This window comes from Theropithecus gelada, chromosome 15 (assembly GCF_003255815.1).
Source record: "Theropithecus gelada isolate Dixy chromosome 15, Tgel_1.0, whole genome shotgun sequence".
In the NCBI taxonomy this organism is placed as follows: domain Eukaryota; kingdom Metazoa; phylum Chordata; class Mammalia; order Primates; family Cercopithecidae; genus Theropithecus; species Theropithecus gelada.
The window spans coordinates 48,062,173-48,079,281 of NC_037683.1; the positions used below are offsets into that span (position 1 = coordinate 48,062,173).

The following is a 17,109-nucleotide window of genomic DNA, read 5'->3' on the forward strand; positions in this document are numbered from 1 at the left end:
ATGGTGGCACGTACCTGTAGTCCCAGTTATTAGGGAGGCTGAGGCAGGAGGATCACCTGAGCCAGGGGTGATCGAGGTTGCAGTAAGATGTGATCACACCACTGTACTCCAGCCTGGAGAGACACAATGAGACCCTGTCTCAAAAAAAGAAAGGGGAAAAAAAAGAAAAAAAGAAAAACAGGAGAAATCTAAATACAGTCCAGAGTTTAGTTGATACTAATGTACCAAGGTAGGTGTTTCAGTTTGACAAATATACCATGGTAATGTAAGATGGTTAACATTAGGGAAAACTGAGTTAGGGAGAGCCAGGAACTCTCTGTACTCCGTATTATCTCTGAAAATGTTCTGTAAATATAAAATTATTCCAAAACAGAAATAGGGTCTCAAAAAAATTAAAATTAAAAATAAATAATAGGCTGGGCGCGGTGGCTCACGCCTGTAATCCCAGCACTGTGGGAGGCCAAGGCAGGCGGATCATGAGGTCGGGAGTTTGAGACCATCCTGGCTAACACAGTGAAACCCTGTCTCTACTAAAAATCCAAAAAATTAGCCAGGCATGGTGGTGTGCCCCGTAGTCCCAGCTACTCAAGAGGCTGAGGCAGGAGAATTGCTTGAACCCAGGAGGCAGAGGCTGCAGTGAGCCGAAATCGCGCCACTGCACTCCAGCCTGGGCAACAGAGCGAGACTCCATCTCAAATAAATAAAAAAATAAATAATAAAAACAAGTCCAAGAACATGATGGTGGAATAGGAGGTCCAGGTTTTAGTTACTATCACAGAAATGCCAATTAGTAATTATCCACAGACAAGAACACCTTTGTGAAAATTCCAGAGCCTAGTGCTTAAGCACTCCCTTGGAGCACAAATACCAAAAGCCACATTAGAATGGTAAGAGTGACTTGATTTTTTGACTGCATTGCCCCTCACCAGGCCCACATGGGGCCAGAGAGTGATCCCCTGGGCCTATAGTTTCTGCAGTGGGAAAATGAGAGCCCGAGGCAGACATTCAGCTTCCCCAACTTTCCCAGCTTTCCAGGGTGCTTCCCAGGAGATCCATGTCTGTCGTGCCTCATAGGGAAGAAATGGGAGGGCTAGACCACTGGAGTCAGCTAGGAACAAAGAAAGGGGTGGGGCTCACACCAACCAGTATCATGACAATGCGAATCACGACAATGAGACCACATCCCTGCCAATGGCCTCACCCAACCAGAGAGCCCAACCAGCAGCTCTGCCCATCTACAGCATGTCTATCCAACAAGCACAGTCAACAGTTGTGCCTGGGTTGGCTCCTGTGCCAGTGGTCCAGTCTGACCTCAGCTGAGCACAGCCTATGGCCTCACCTAATCGTACAGCTGAATCTCCAACTCCAAAGGACCAGGTAGTCCAACCAGAGAGCCTGGCCACAGAACCCGTCTAACCTTGGAGCAGGGCCAGCAGCCCCATCCAGGCAAAAAATTCAGCCAATGTCCCCATTCAACAGCAAAACACAACATACAACCCCACCTGATTGCAAAATGCAGCCTATAGTCCTACCCATCTATGGTGCATACCCTGTAGCCTCACCTGACCGGGGAAATTCCAGAGTGCAGCCTGCAGCCCTCCCCAATCACAGAGCAGCCTGGCCTAAACGTGGAGCCCAGCCAGCTGCCCCTCCTAACCTCAGAGCCCAGCCAACAGACCTGCACTGGCCTCAGACCCCAGAGACAAGCCCCACCTAACCTCAGAGTATGGGCAGCTACCAAGTTCAACCAGAGATTTGCCCACAGGTACTACCAGCTGACCCATCCAGAACCCCAGGCTAGGCTGACTGCTGAAGGTCTTTCCTCACAGAAATGAACTGGTAAAGACTAAAAGAGATGACTACTTCCTCAAATGCACAGAAATCAACACAAGGACAAAAAGATCATTAAGAATCAAGGAGGGGCCAGGCGCAGTGGCTCATGCCTGTAATCCCAGCACTTTGGGAGGCCGAGGCAGGCAGATCACGAGGTCAGGAGATTGAGACCATCCTGGCTAACATGGCAAAACCCCATCTCTACTAAAAAATACAAAAAATGAGCCAGGCGTGGTGGCAGGAGCCTGTAGTCCAAGGCAGGAGAATGGCGTGAACCCGGAAGGAGGAGCCTGCAGTGAGCCAAGATCACGCCTGGGCAACAGGGCGAGACTCCGTCTCAAAAAAAAAAAAAGAAAAAAGAATCAAGGAGACCAGCTGCGGTGGCTCACGCCTGTAATCCCAGTATTTTGGGAGGCTGAGGCAGGTGGATCACCTGTGGTCAGGAGTTCACGACCAGCCTGGCCAACATGGTGAAACCTCATCTCTACTGAAACTACAAAAATTAGCCAGGCATGGTAGCACATGCTTGTAACCCCAGCTACTGGGGAGGCTGAGGCAGGACAATTGTTTGAACTCAGGAGGCAGAGGCTACAGTGAGCTGAGATCGTGCCACTGCACTCCAGCCTAGGCAACAGAGCAAAACTCTGTCTCAAAAGAGAAAAAAAAAAAAAAGAACCAAGGAAACATGATACCATAAAAGAAAATGAATAAAATGCCAAAAAACAACCCTAAAGAAATGGAGATCGACAGAACTGACTGACAAAGAATTCAGAATAATCCTCTTGGCCAGGTGCAGTGGCTCTCACTTGTAAACCTGGCACTTCTGGAGGCCAAGGCGGACAGACTGCTTGAGCCCGGTCAGTTCAAGACCAGCACAACATAGTGAAACCCGTCTCTATAAAAGAAAAAAAAATTTTAATAAAAATTCAAATAAATAAATAAATAATCCTCTTAAAGAAGGTCTGTGAACTACAATAAAACACAAATAACCGGCTGGGCATGGTGGCTCACGACTGTAATTCCAGCACTTTGGGAGGCCAAGGCAGGTAGATCACAAGGTCAAGAGTTCAAGGCCAGCTTGGCCAACATGGTGAAACCCCGTCTCTACTAAAAATACAAAAATTAGCCAGGTGTGGTGGCACACACCTGTAGTCCCAGCTACTCAGGAGGCTGAGGCAGGAGAATCGCTTGAACCCAGGAGGTGGAGTGAGCCGAGATTGTCACTGCTCTCCAGCCTGGGTGACAGAGTAAGACTCCGTCTCAATTAAACACACACACACACACACAAATAACAATATTAGAAAGACAATACATGAACAAAATGAAAACAAAGAAACAAATAATAAAAACCAAATCTTAGAGTTGAAGAATATAATGAGTGAACCAAATAATTCAATAGAAAACTTCAACAGCAGACTCAATCAAGCTGAAGAATCAGTGAAGCTGGGTATGATGGCTCATGCTTGTAATCCCAGTGCTTTGGGAGGCTGAGACAGGAGCATCACTTGAGGCCAAAAGTTCAAGATCAGCCGGGGCAACATAGTGAGACCCCGTCGGTATTAAAAAAAATTTTTTAGGCCAGGCGCCATGGCTCACGCCTGTAATTCCAGCACTTTGGGAGGCCGAGTAGGGCAGATCACCTGAGGTCAGGAGTTCGAGACCAGCCTGGTCAACACAGCAAAACTTTATCTCTACTAAAAATACAAAAAATTAGCTGGGCATGGTGGTGCACACCTGTAATCCCAGCTACTTGGGAGGCTGAAGCAGAAGAATCGCTTGAACCCCGGAGGCAGAGGTTGCAGTGAGCCGAGATCGCGCCATTGCACTCCAGCCTAGGCAATAAGAGTTAAATTCCATCTCCAAAAAAAAAATTTTTTTTAATTAGCCAAGCTTATTGGCACACACTTATGGTCCCAGCTACTCAAGAGGCTGAGGTAGGAGGATAAACTTCAGCCTGAGAGGTCGAGACTGCAGTGAGCCACGACCACACCACTGCACTCCAGCCTAGGGGTCAGAGCAAGACCTGGTCTCAAAATAATAATTAATAAATAAATAAACAAATAAATAAAAAGCCAGTAGCTTTTTATAGAAACTTGGCAAACTAATTTTAAAAATCACATGGAGCCAGACATGGTAGCATGTTTGTGTAGTTGCAGCTACTCAGGAGACTGAGGTGGAAGGATCACTTGAGCCCAAAAGTTGGAGGCCAGCCTAGGCAACATAGTGAGACTCTATCTCAAAAAAACAAACAAACAACCAACCAAAAACACACACAGCAAAAAATTTGTATAGAAATCCAAAGGACCTACAATCGTACAACTTTGAGAAACTTTCTTTTCTGATCTGTATAAATTTATTATACAGCTATGATTATCAAGATAGTGTGATATTGGCATAAAGATAGACAAATAGATCAATAGAATAGAACAGGTCCAAATATAAATATGGAAAAAATATTTTAGAAAGGGTAAACTTTTCAACAAAAAGTGCTAAAATAGGTATCTATGTGCAAACAAAAAAAATCTTCCATCCACATGACATCATACATAATTAAGTCAAAACTAATCATAGACAAAAAAGTCAAACCTAAAAGTATAAAACTTCAAAAAGAGAACATCTTCCTGATCTTAGATTAAGCAAAAATTCTTAGATATAACAACAAAAGCACAAACCATAAAGGAAAAACTAAAGGGGACTTCAACAAAATCAAAAACTTGTTACAGGCCGGGCGCAGTGGCTCAAGCCTGTAATCCCAGCACTTTGGGAGGCCGAGACGGGCGGATCACGAGGTCAGGAGATCGAGACCATCCTGGCTAACACGGTGAAACCCCGTCTCTACTAAAAAATACAAAAAAAAAAACTAGCCGGGCAAGGTGGCGGGCGCCTGTAGTCCCAGCTACTCAGGAGGCTGAGGCAGGAGAATGGCGTAAACCCAGGAGGCGGAGCTTGCAGTGAGCTGAGATCCGGCCACTGCACTCCAGCCTGGGCGACAGAGCGAGACTCCCGTCTCAAAAAAAATAAAATAAAAATAAAATAAAATAAATAAATAAAAAGAAAATAAAAATTTTCTTTAAGCCACCATTGGAAATATCCACTGTTAGAATATTTGTATAAAATATTTGTGGAGCTCACATTTATTGAAAACATATGCCATGTGTTCAGATTGTTCTAAGCACTTTGTATGCATTATCTCATTATCTCATTATCTCTTACAATAACTTTATGAGATAGTTGCTATTATGCCTATTTTGTTTTTCTTTTTTAAGCCAGTCAAATTTAGCAGTGGGGGATTGTATACCAACGTTAGTAACACTGCTGTGAATAAGTTCTGATGGGCCACTACCAGTGGACCAGCCTATTATTCGCATTTTATTGATTAAAACTCAGATGTTAATTTGTGCAAGGGATACGTAACCTAGTAAGTTGCAGAACTGAGACTTGACCCCTGACATTTCTTACTCAAACTCACTTTATTCATCCCTGTATATTTTTATCTTTTTTTCTGTGCGTATACATACACAGATTTTTTTTTTCTTTTGTCTTTTCACTAGTAGATTCAGAAGAGAACAGAGGTCTTTTTAAATGTATTTCATACATTCAGGTAAGTTGTTTATTTTTTTCTCTAACAGTGTCTTATAAGAAGTTTTTTTGTTTTTTTTTTTGAGACGGAGTCTCCACCTCCCGGGTTCATGCCATTCTCCTGCCTCAGCCTCCCGAGTAGCTGGGACTACAGGCGCCCGCCACCACGCCCGGCTAGTTTTTTTGTATTTTTTTAGTAGAGACGGGGGTTTCACGATGTTAGCCAGGATGGTCTCGATCTCCTGACCTCGTGATCCACCCGTTTCGGCCTCCCAAAGTGCTAGGATTACAAGCTTGAGCCACCGCGCCCGGCTATTTTCTTTTTATACATCTCTGTATTCTAACTTCTCAAAACAGTTATTACATATTCTTAGCAATATAATTTTTAGCCCTCAAAATGAATAAAAAATGAAACAAATAAACCTAACTGTACATAAAATTAGTAAAATGACCAGAGGATATAATTATTTGAAGTGACTTTAGAACTCAGTACTCTAATTGTATACATCAGTAAAACATATTTGTAGTGTTATGACATATATTGGTTTTCATCCACCGTTCCTGGTTCATAATTCCCACAGCCCTAGTTACAGTCTTCTGATAGAATATTGGGTGTGTTAGGTCTCAGGGGCAGGTCTCAGGAAACAAAACCTCTTCCTCTGCCCTACTTTCACCTGCCCCAAGAAAGGACTATGATCTTTCCTCACCTTTCTCACTGTGGGTCTTAACACCCACTCCAGCGAGGGGACTGCCCTACACCCTGAGAGAAGGCATGCTGACATCATGAAGCTTCCACAAAAGCCCAAGAGGACTGGGTTCAGAGAGCTTCTGGAGAGCTGAACATCTGGAGGTTCCTGGATGGTGGCACCCAAGAAGGGTAGAGAAGCTCCACACCTCTTCCCCCATACCTTGCTCTATGCTTCCCTTCATCGATATCCTTTGTAAGATCCTTCAGAATAAACAAATAAATTTCAGTGTTTCCCTGAGTTCTGTGAGATGCTCCAGCAAATTAACTAAACCCAAAGAGGAGATTGTGGGAACACCAACATGAAGACAGCGGGTCATAACATCCAGGGCCCCAGACAGGAAACTGGTGTCCAGGGGGGTGTGCGGGCAGTCTTGAAGACTGAGCCCTCAACCTGAATTGAATTGGAGAACACCCAGCTGGTGTCCACTGCTTGGTGCACAGGGGAAAAACCCCCACACTTTTAGTCACAGATGTGTTCTATGTTGATTATTGTTGTGGTGGTGTGAGAGTGGAGGAAGAATGTGGTCTGAGAGTTTCCCCTACACAATATTTTTATTTTATTATTTTATTTTTTGAGACAGAGTCTTACTCTGTCACCTAGGCTGGAGCGCAGTGGCGCGACCTCAGCTCACTGCAACCTCCACCTCCTGGGTTCAAGCGATCCTCCTGTCTCAGCCTCCTGAGTAACTGGGATTACAGGTGCATACCAACATGCCTGGCTAATTTTTTGTATTTTTAGTAGAGAGATGGGGTTTTGCCATATTGGCCAGGCTGTTCTCAAACTCCTGACCTCAAGTGATCTGCCTGCCTCGCCTCCCAAAGTTCTGGGAATTACAGATGTGGGCCACTGCGCCTGGCCCTCTCTTACACACTATTTTAAGAACATAAAGAACAGCAAAGATTTTAGATTGTACTTATTAGCTATAATAGCAGTATTACTATTTTAAAACCCTTTTTACATGAGTTCAATATAGAAAATAAGTAATTATAGTTGTAAAGAACTAATACTTTTTTTTTTTTTTGAGACGGAGTCTCGCTCTGCCGCCCAGGCTGGAGTGCAGTGGCCAGATCTCGGCTCACTGCAAGCTCCGCCTCCCGGGTTTGCACCATTCTCCTGCCTCAGCCTCCCGAGTAGCTGGGACTACAGGCGCCCGCCACCTCGCCCGGCTAGTTTTTTGTATTTTTTTAGTAGAGACGGGGTTTCACCGTGTCAGCCAGGATGGTCTCGATCTCCTGACCTTGTGATCCGCCCGTCTCGGCCTCCCAAAGTGCTGGGATTACAGGCTTGAGCCACCGCGCCCGGCCTAAGAACTAATACTTTTATATAAAAGAGGAAAGGCAAAATATTTAAAGTCCTATAATTCTAAAATCTAAATTACAAATATATTCATTTGCAGGGGCTAAAAGTTAAACAAATAACAAACATCATTATGAACTTGTGATTTAAAAAAAATATATTAGCCAGGCTTGGTGGCTCATGCCTATAATCCCAGCACTTTGGGAAGCCAAGGTGGGATGATCGCTTGAGGCCAGGAGTTTGAGACCAAACTGGGCAACATAGCAAGACCCCCAAGAAAATTGAAAAATAAAAGAAGAGGCCGGGCGCGGTGGCTCAAGCCTGTAATCCCAGCACTTTGGGAGGCCGAGGCGGGTGGATCACGAGGTCAGGAGATCGAGACCATCCTGGCTAACATGGTGAAACCCCGTCTCTACTAAAAATACAAAAAACTAGCCGGGCGTGGTGGCGGGCGCCTGTAGTCCCAGCTACTCGGAGGCTGAGGCAGGAGAATGGCGTGAACCTGGGAGGCGGAGCTTGCAGTGAGCCGAGATCGCGCCACTGCACTCCAGCCTGGGTGACACAGCGCGAGACCCCCCCTTTTAAAAAAAAAAAAAAAAAAAAAAGAAAAATAAAAGAAGAGTTCAAGGCTGAGAGAGGTTGGTTTTTAAATTGGAAAGATGAACTACAACTTCAGATTTTTTTTTTTTTGAGATGGAGTCTTGTTCTATCACCCAGGATGGAGTGCAGTGGCCTGACCTCAGCTCACTGCAACCTCCACCTCCTGGGTTCAAGTGATTCTCCTGCCTCAGCCTCCTGAGTAGCTGGGATTACAGGCATGTGCCACCACACCTGGCTAATTTTTGTATTTTTAGTAGAGACGGGGTTTCACCATGTTGGTCAGGCTGGTCTCACACTCCTGACCTCATGATCTGCCCGCCTCAGCCTTCAAAGTGCTGGGATTACAGGCGTGAGCCACCACGCCTGGCCTGAACTTTAGATCTTTCAACTCATTGTCCACAGTTCTGCCATTATAATACAAGCTCTCATAGCAAAACACACTATTTAAAAAGTTTATACAGGCCAGGGACCGTGGCTCATGCCTGTAATCCCAGCACTTTAGGAGGCCATGGTGGGAGGATCACTTGAGGTCAGGAATTAGAGACTAACCTGGGCAACACAGCAAAACCCCATCACTAAAAAAAATTTTTTTAATTAAAAAAAATTAAAATAAAAAAAAAAGTCCAAGGCTGAATGAGGTTGGTTTTTAAATAGGAAAGCTGAACTAGGACTTTTTTTGTTCGCAAATCCACTTTTACTTTTCATTAGTTTAAATCCTTGAGGGTTACAACATCATGTGAATTCTGTGTCCAATGGTCTTAGCAGGAAGATTCCTTTGGAATTTGGCACGGACCATGTCTGTTTCCATGGGTGCAAATTACCTTTCCACAGATTACTCTGGTTTTGTTTGGTTTGCCACCAGGAGTCACTGTGTTGTTCTTTGCCTTGTATACATAAGCACAAATCTCTTGCCCAAATAGAATTCAGTTTCATCTCAGGCATAAACACCTTCAATTTAAAAACAGTTATGTGCTCTCTTTGATTCTGGAGACCCCACTTTTAGCAAACAAAAAATGGCCTTGGACCACAGCCTTCCAGACACATTTGCCTTTTAGAATTCCTATTCCCAACAGGCCTCTAAAAGCTTCACGATGGTGGAAAAAGTAAACTATAGCTTTCGATCTTTCAACTCACTGTCCAGAGTTCTGCCATTACAATATAATCTCTCATAGCTAAAGACACTATTTTAAAAGTTTACACAGGCCAGGCACAGTGAATCACACCCACAATCCTGGTGCTTTAGGAGGCCACAGTGGGAGGACTGCTTGAGGCCAGAAATTTCAGACCAGTGAACATACTGAGAATAAATAAATATACTCTCAAGCCCACACCAGACTCAGAATTTACATTTTAATAATACATCCAGGTTATCCATACACACACTAAAACTTTGAGAATCACTGATCTAAAACAGTGCTGTCCAACAGAACTTTCTACACTGATGGAAATATTTTATATCTCCATTGTCAATGTTGGAGACATATCAGACAGGGCAGATATAGAATGTCTCATATTAGAACTGTACCTAAACATAATTTCTTACACTACTAAATGAAATAAATCTCCATTACCCTAATATATATACTCTTCCACTAAATATAATGCCAATAATATATCCAAAGCAGGCTGGGCACTGTGACTCACGCCTGTAATCCCAACACTTTGGGAGGCTGAGGCAGGTGGATCACTTGAATTTAGGAGTTGGAGACTAGCCTGTGCAACATGACGAAACCCCATCTCTACGAAAAATTTAAAAAATAAATTAAAAAAAGAGCCGGGCATGGTGGCATGAGGCCGCAGTCCCAACTACTCGGGAGGCTAAGGTGGGAGAATCACCTGAACCCGGGAAGTCAAGGGTGCAGTGAGCTGTGACTGCATCACTGCACTCCAGCCTGGGCAACACAGCAAGACCCTGTCTCAAAAAAAAAAAAAAAAAAAGAAAAGAAAGAAAGGAAAAAAGATTCACTATTAAATTACAAGAACTGCAGGGCATGGTGGCTCAAGTCTGTAATCCCAGCACTTTGGGAGGATGAGGAAGGTGGATCCCCTGAGATGAGTTCGAGACCAGCCTGGCCAACATGGTGAAACCCATCTCCACTAAAAATACAAAAAAATTAGCCAGGCTTGGTGGTGAGGGCCTGTAATCCCAGCTACTCAGGAGGCTGAGGCAGGAGAATCGCTTGAACCTGGGAGGCAGAGGTTGCAGTGAGCCGAGACCACACAACTGTACTCCAGCCTGGGTGACAGAGCGAGACTCCGTCTCAAAAAATAAATAAACAAATAAATTACAAGAACTAGCTAATATTTCTTCTTTAAGAAAACGGATAGGACGGGACATAAACAATTAAAGACCTTCCATGATTTTTGTTTAAGATTTTAATATAAAGTTTTTTTAACTTTTAAGTTCAGGCGTACACGTGAAGGTTTGTTACATAGGTAAACTTGTGTCATGGGGGTTTCTTGTACAGATTATTTCGTCACCCAGGTATTAAGCCTAGTACCCGCTAGTAATTTTTCCTGATCCTCTCCCTCCTATTTTTGCAAAAGTATTTTCAGAAAACAAAAGTTGTTAAGTTTGTTTCCTTTTGCTAGAATATCTCACAAATACAGTAAACCTTTGATGAAAAAATGAAATATTTCTGGCCAGGCACAGTGGTTCATGTCTGTAATCCCAGCACTTTGGGAGCTGAGGTGGGTGGATCACCTGAGGTCGGGAATTCAAGTCCAGCCAGACCAACATGGAGAAGCCCCGTGTCTATTAAAAATACAAAATTAGCCGGGCATGGTGGCACATGCCTGTAATCCCAGCTACTCAGGAGGCTGAGGCAGGAGAACTGTTGAACCCAGGAGGCGGAGGGTGCAGTGAGCCAAGATTGCGCCATTGCACTCCAGCCTGGGCAACAAGAGCAAAATTCCGTCTCAAAAAATAATAATAATAATAATAATAATTAAATATTTCCAATTTTGAAAGTTCACAAACTACCCCTAAAGTCTGCTCCAACAGTAATTTTTAATTTGGCTGACCACTTGACCTTGAATTCCACCCATGGAGCCAGATCACTTCTCTCATAAGGTGTGCTATAAGACACAATGATCGGCCGAGAGAATCACTTGAACCCTGGAGGCGGAGGTTGCAATGAGTCAAGATCATGTCACACTCCAAGCTAGGCGACAGAGCAAAACTCTGTCTTTAAAATAAAATTTAAAAATATATATATGTAATAATCTACTAGAAGAAAGAAATGGGGAAGTTACTGCCCATATCCCTCCCTGTGAAACTACTGAAGGAAATGTTAACACTCCCAAACCATAGAAAGATTTTAGGATTAGGAAGATTCCATTCTTACCAATAAGGCTGCAAACCCCACCTGGGACCAAGACCATGATGATGAGATAAAGCAAAAGACAGGCAAAGCCAGCCTAATCTTTTTTATTATTATTATTATTATTATTATTTTGGAGATGGAGTTTCTCTCGTCGCCCAGGCTGGAGTGCAACGGTGCGATCTTGGCTCACCGAACCTCTACCTCCCGGCTTCAAGCAATTCTCCTGCCTCAGCCTCCTGAGTAGCTGAGATTACAGGAATCCACCACCATGCCTAGCTAGTTTTTGTATTTTTAAGTAGAGACAGGGTTTCACCACGTTGGCCAGGCTGGTCTCAAACTCCTGACCTCAGGTGGTCCGCATGTTTCAGCCTCCTAAAGTGCTGGGATTACAGGTGTGAGCCACCACACCTGGCCCAAAATGGCCTAATCTTGAGTCTCCAATAGGTTATTAACGGAGGTTGGGAATAGGCCAGTGGTAGTAACAACAAAAAAGGCAGGGAGTTAAAAGGTAGCTGAAAGTGCCAGGCATGGTGGTTCATGTCTGTAATCCCAGCACTTGGGGAGGCCAAAGCTCAAGAATCACTTGAGGCCAGGCATTTAAGACCAACCTGGGTAGCAGGGCAAGATCCTATTTCTTTAAAAAAAAAAAAAAAAAAAAAGCTAAAGACTGAGATTAGCATTCAAATCGTTTAACTTTGTTGCTCAGTTCTATTTACCCATCAAATCTAATAGTAACTAAAAATTCCCTGTTACACTTTTCTGTATTTCATGAGGGACACTTAAAACTATGGTATTTACGGCCGGGCGCGGTGGCTCAAGCCTGTAATCCCAGCACTTTGGGAGGCCGAGACGGGCGGATCACGAGGTCAGGAGATCAAGACCATCCTGGCTAACACGGTGAAATCCCATCTCTACTAAAAAAATACAAAAAACTAGCCGGGCGAGGTGGCGGGTGCCTGTAGTCCCAGCTACTCGGGAGGCTGAGGCAGGAGAATGGCGTAAACCCGGGAGGCGGAGCTTGCAGTGAGCTGAGATCCGGCCACTGCACTCCAGCCTGGGCGACAGAGCAAGACTCTGTCTCAAAAAAAAAAAAAACTATGGTATTTACATAAGTAAGGATTCCCAATGATCTAAGGGCATGCCTTTCATAAATGTCAAAGCTATACTATATATCACTAAACAGTATTTGTAGTGTATTTTTAATCTGGTGGTTGTTTTATATTTCTTTTTTTTTTTTTTTTTTAGTGAACCCAGATTACTCAGGAGATGTTTTATATTTCAGTGTGATCCTTGCCCAGATCAAATATTTGACTCCTTAGAAGAACAATTTCTAAAGTCAAAGTAATCACTAATCTTCTCACGGAAAAAAGAAAACATGTTTTTTAGCAGCTTTAATACACAACATAGAAAAATCAATGCCACCAAGATGTACATATGTATTTATACATATAACTTAAGTCATAAGGGTTTAATGGTAAGTAGGAGACACACAAGTCCAAGGAACTGGACAGTTTCTTTTTTTTAAAAAAAAAAAAAAAAGCAAAAAACATTATTCTAAGATGTTTCCATATCAACTCTTCCACAATCCACAATTATTCTTGATAAGATAGGAGACACACAAGTCCAAGGAACTGAACAGAGTTTAAAAAAACAGAAAAGCAAAATATGTTCTTCTAAGATGTTTCTGTATCGGCTCTTCCACAATCCACAACTATTCTTGATAAAGCCCAATACTGTAAAAACTAGACATCAAAAAAATTTGAATATATTTTAGTGAAAGTGCTAACAGCTTAGACTGAGTGACACACTATCAATTGTATATAATACTGTCCAAACGAGAAAGGTCTCATTATCAAATCACATTAACATTTAATAAGATGCACATCTCATTCATAAATCTGTTGGTGTCTCAGTTTTGGACAATGTATGAAACCGACATGTAAAACACAATCCAGCCTCCTTTTAAAACCCTGTGGCCCTATAACTCCAAAGATAACAAGAAAGCAACTTTTAAGAAGTCTGCTTTTGTCATCAAGCAGACATTGGAACTAAACGTCAGATGAGACACCACATTATAGATAGGCATACTACTGTATTTATTAAAACAGCATGCCTGGCAGCAAAGAAGGATTTCCCAAATTTGATACAAGCACAAACCGGCCAGGCGCAGAGGCTCACACCTGTAATCCCAGCACTTTGGGAAGCCATGGCGGGTGGATCACCTGAGGTCAGGAGTTCAAGACCAGCCTGACCAATATGATGAAACCCCGTCTCTACCAAAAATACAGAAATTAGCTGGGCGTGTTAGTGGGTGCCTGTAATCCCAGCTATTCGGGAGGCTGAGACAGGAAAATTGCTTGAACCCGAGAGGCGGAGGCTGCAGTGAGCCAAGATCATGCCATTGCACTCTAGCATGAGCAATAAGAGCAAAACTCCGTCTCAAAAAAAAAACAAAAACACACACACACACACAAACCATGAAAGACTGAAAAATTCAGTTCACTAAAATTATGAGCTTTTCTCACCAGAAGACTATGAACAGATGAAAAGTCAAGTCATAAATTGGGAAAGGATATTTGCAACCTATAAATTAACAAATAATTAGTATCCAGAATATATAAAGAACTCTTAAAAATGAATCAGAAAAAGAGAAACAACCAAAAAAAAATATAGGCAACAAAATTGAATATACACTTCGCAGAAGCACAAATGACCAATGAATATATATGAAAAGATGACCAGGTTCAGGAAATGCTGATAAAAAACACCATTTCAAACAATTTCAAACCCACCAGATTAGAAAAAAAAAAAATTAATTTAAAGTCTGACAATATCAAGTGTTGGGGAGGAAGTGAAGCAGCCAAAACACACACTGCTGGCTCTTGACTCAGTAACCACAAGATTTACAATTACCATGAGCCAATTCAGTGACTCAAACTCTGGAAGTGTTTGGTAAGCATTAAGCAACTGATAATGACCAATCAAGCATTCTGAGAACACATGAGGATTACTGCCAAATACAAATTTTGGCCCTTAATGAACCGGATTCAATCTGACTCAGCAATATAAAAAAGAAACTTTCAGCCATTTATCCAGTTTATCCAGTTTATTTTGTGAAGTACAAAATAATCAGGTATTCATTTCCTCTTAGAATACTGATGACATAATGTGACTAAAATTTTAATGAACCATTTATCATTCCAGTTACACTATTATTTCAATGAAAACAAGCAGTTCACACTGGTATTACTTTAAAACTAGTGCTTATACCTTGTAGGAATTGGAATGGTCCAGTGGCCACCTAAGAGGGGCAAAATGGCATAAAAGAATGCAGCATAGGCATTGAGATTGGACAGATTTCAGTTCAAATTCACTCTACCTAGCTGTAACTTTAGTTAAGTTACACAACCTCTGTGATCCTCAGTTTCCTCGGTACATAAAAAACACGCACACCACAACCTACCTACCTAGTTCAAGTGTGAGAACTGAGTGTTTTTGGGTTTTTTGTTTTTTTGAGACAGAGACTCATTCTGTCGCCCAGGCTGGAGTGCAGCGGCATGATCTCGGCTCACTGCAACCTCTGCCTCCCAGGTTCAAGCAATTCTCCTGCCTCAGTCTCCCAAGTAGCTGGGATTACAGGCACCCGCCACCACACCCAGCAAATTTTGTATTTTTAGTAGAGACGGGGTTTCACCATGTTGGCCAGGCTGGTCTCGAAATCCTGACCTCAGGTGATCCACCCGCCTGGGCCTCCCGAAGTGCAAGATGACAGGGATGACTCACAGTGCCCGGCCAAGATTATTTCTTTTGAGGTAGGGTTTTGCTCTGTTGCCCAGGCTGGAGTGCAGGGGCATGATCTCGGCTCACTGCAGCCTCAAGCTCCTGAGCTCAGGTGATCCTCCCACCTCAACCTCCCGTGTAGCTGGGACTATAGGCATGAACCACCAACCCCAACTAATTTTTCTGTAATTTTTGTAGAGATGGGTCTCACTGTGTTGTCCAGGCTGGTCTTGAACTTCTGGGCTCAAGCAATCCGCCCGCCTGGCATTTCCAAAGTGCTGGGACTACAGGCATGAGCCACTGCACCTGGCCAAGTATTTAACAGGGTCGGGTGTGGTGGCTCACGCCTGTAATCCCAGCACTTTGGGAGGCCGAGGTGGGCAGATCACCTGAGGTCAGGAGTTCGAGACCAGCCTGGCCAACATGGTGAAACCCCCATCTCTACTAAAAATACAAAAATTAGCCAGACATGGTGTCAGGCACCTGTAATACCAGCTACTAGGGAGGCTGATGCAGGAGAATCACTTGAACTCGGAAGGTGGAGGTTGCAGTGAGCCAAGATCACACCTTTGCACTCCAACCTGGGGGATAAGAGTGAGACTTCATCTCAAAAAAAAGGATTGGCTGGGCGCAGTGGCTCACGCCTATACTCCCAGCACTTTGGGAGGCCGAGGCAGGTGGATCATGAGGTCAAGAGATCAAGACCATTCTGGCCAACATGGTGAAACCCTGTCTCTACTAAAAATACAAAAATTTGCCGGATGCGGTGGTGCGCCGTCTGTAGTCCCAGCTACTTGGCAGGCTGAGGCAGGAGAACCGCTTGAACCCAGGAGGTGGAGGTTGCAGTGAGCCGAGATTGTGTCACTGCACTCCAGCCTGGCGACAGAGCGAGACTCTGTCTTAAAAAAAAAAGGAAAAAAGTGTTTAACAATCCTGGCTCATTAGTATATACATAGTGTCAGCATCCTTTCCTCTGTGAATCTTGCCACTTTCAACTAAAATTTCTAAAACCTGAAATTGTTACTCTCAATTCATAGGAAAATATTAGTTACCTTCAAGTTATTTTCTAATGTTACAGGACACTGTATGTTACATGTTGGAAGAGCACTACTCTGCTTGCTTCTTTTTTCTAATTGAACATACTTTTCCTATAAGAAATTCTGGGCCGGGAGCAGTATCTCACACCTGTAATCCCAGCACTCTGGGAGGCCGAAGCGGGTGGATCACCTGAGTTGGGGAGTCCAAGACCAGCCTGACCAACATGGAGAAACCCTGTCTCTACTAAAAACACAAAATTAGCCACACGTGGTGGCACATGCCTGTAATTCTAGCTACTCAGGAGGCTGGGGCAGGAGAATCACTTAAACTTGGGAGGTGGCAGTTGCAGTGAGCTGAGATGGCGCCATTGCACTCCAACCTGGACAACAAGAGCGAAGAAGCTCCGTTTCAAAACAGAAAAAATAAATTCTGAAAAATCCTATTATTTCCTTAGAAATCTGGAAAAGAGGCCGGGTGCGGTGGCTCAAGCCTGTAATCCCAGCACTTTGGGAGGCTGAGACGGGCGGATCACAAGGTCAGGAGATCGAGACCATCCTGGCTAACACAATGAAACCCCGTCTCTACTAAAAAAAAAAAAATACAAAAAACTAGCCAGGCGAGGTGGCGGGCGCCTGTAGTCCCAGCTACTTGGGAAGCTGAGGCAGGAGAATGGCGTAAACCCGGGAGGCAGAGCTTGCAGTGAGCTGAGATCCGGCCACTGCACTCCAGCCCGGGCGACAGAGCGAGACTCCGTCTCAACAAAAAAAAAAAAAAAAAAGAAATCTGGAAAAGAGGATGGATTTTCATTTGTTTTGGTATAGAAGCAGGGATTCCCATTCTGTGTGGGAAACTAAACCCAGATGATTTCTTTTTTTTTTTTTTTTTTTTTTTTTTTTTTTTTTTTTTTT

At 43.5% G+C, this 17,109-nt stretch overlaps 1 protein-coding gene across 6 annotated transcripts in view; it reads right to left on the minus strand.

Moving 5' to 3' along the window:
• The window catches only part of UBAP1 (ubiquitin associated protein 1), a 75,334-nt gene that overhangs the window by 54,535 nt on the left and 3,690 nt on the right, over nt 1-17,109 (minus strand). The window contains exon 2 of one of the 6 annotated variants that reach the window (XM_025358840.1): nt 3,568-3,690. The exons of the other annotated variants lie outside the window; for them this stretch is intronic. The gene's annotated coding sequence lies outside the window, so the exon portion shown is untranslated. The remainder of the gene's footprint in view (nt 1-3,567; nt 3,691-17,109) is intronic. 6 annotated transcript variants of the gene reach the window in all.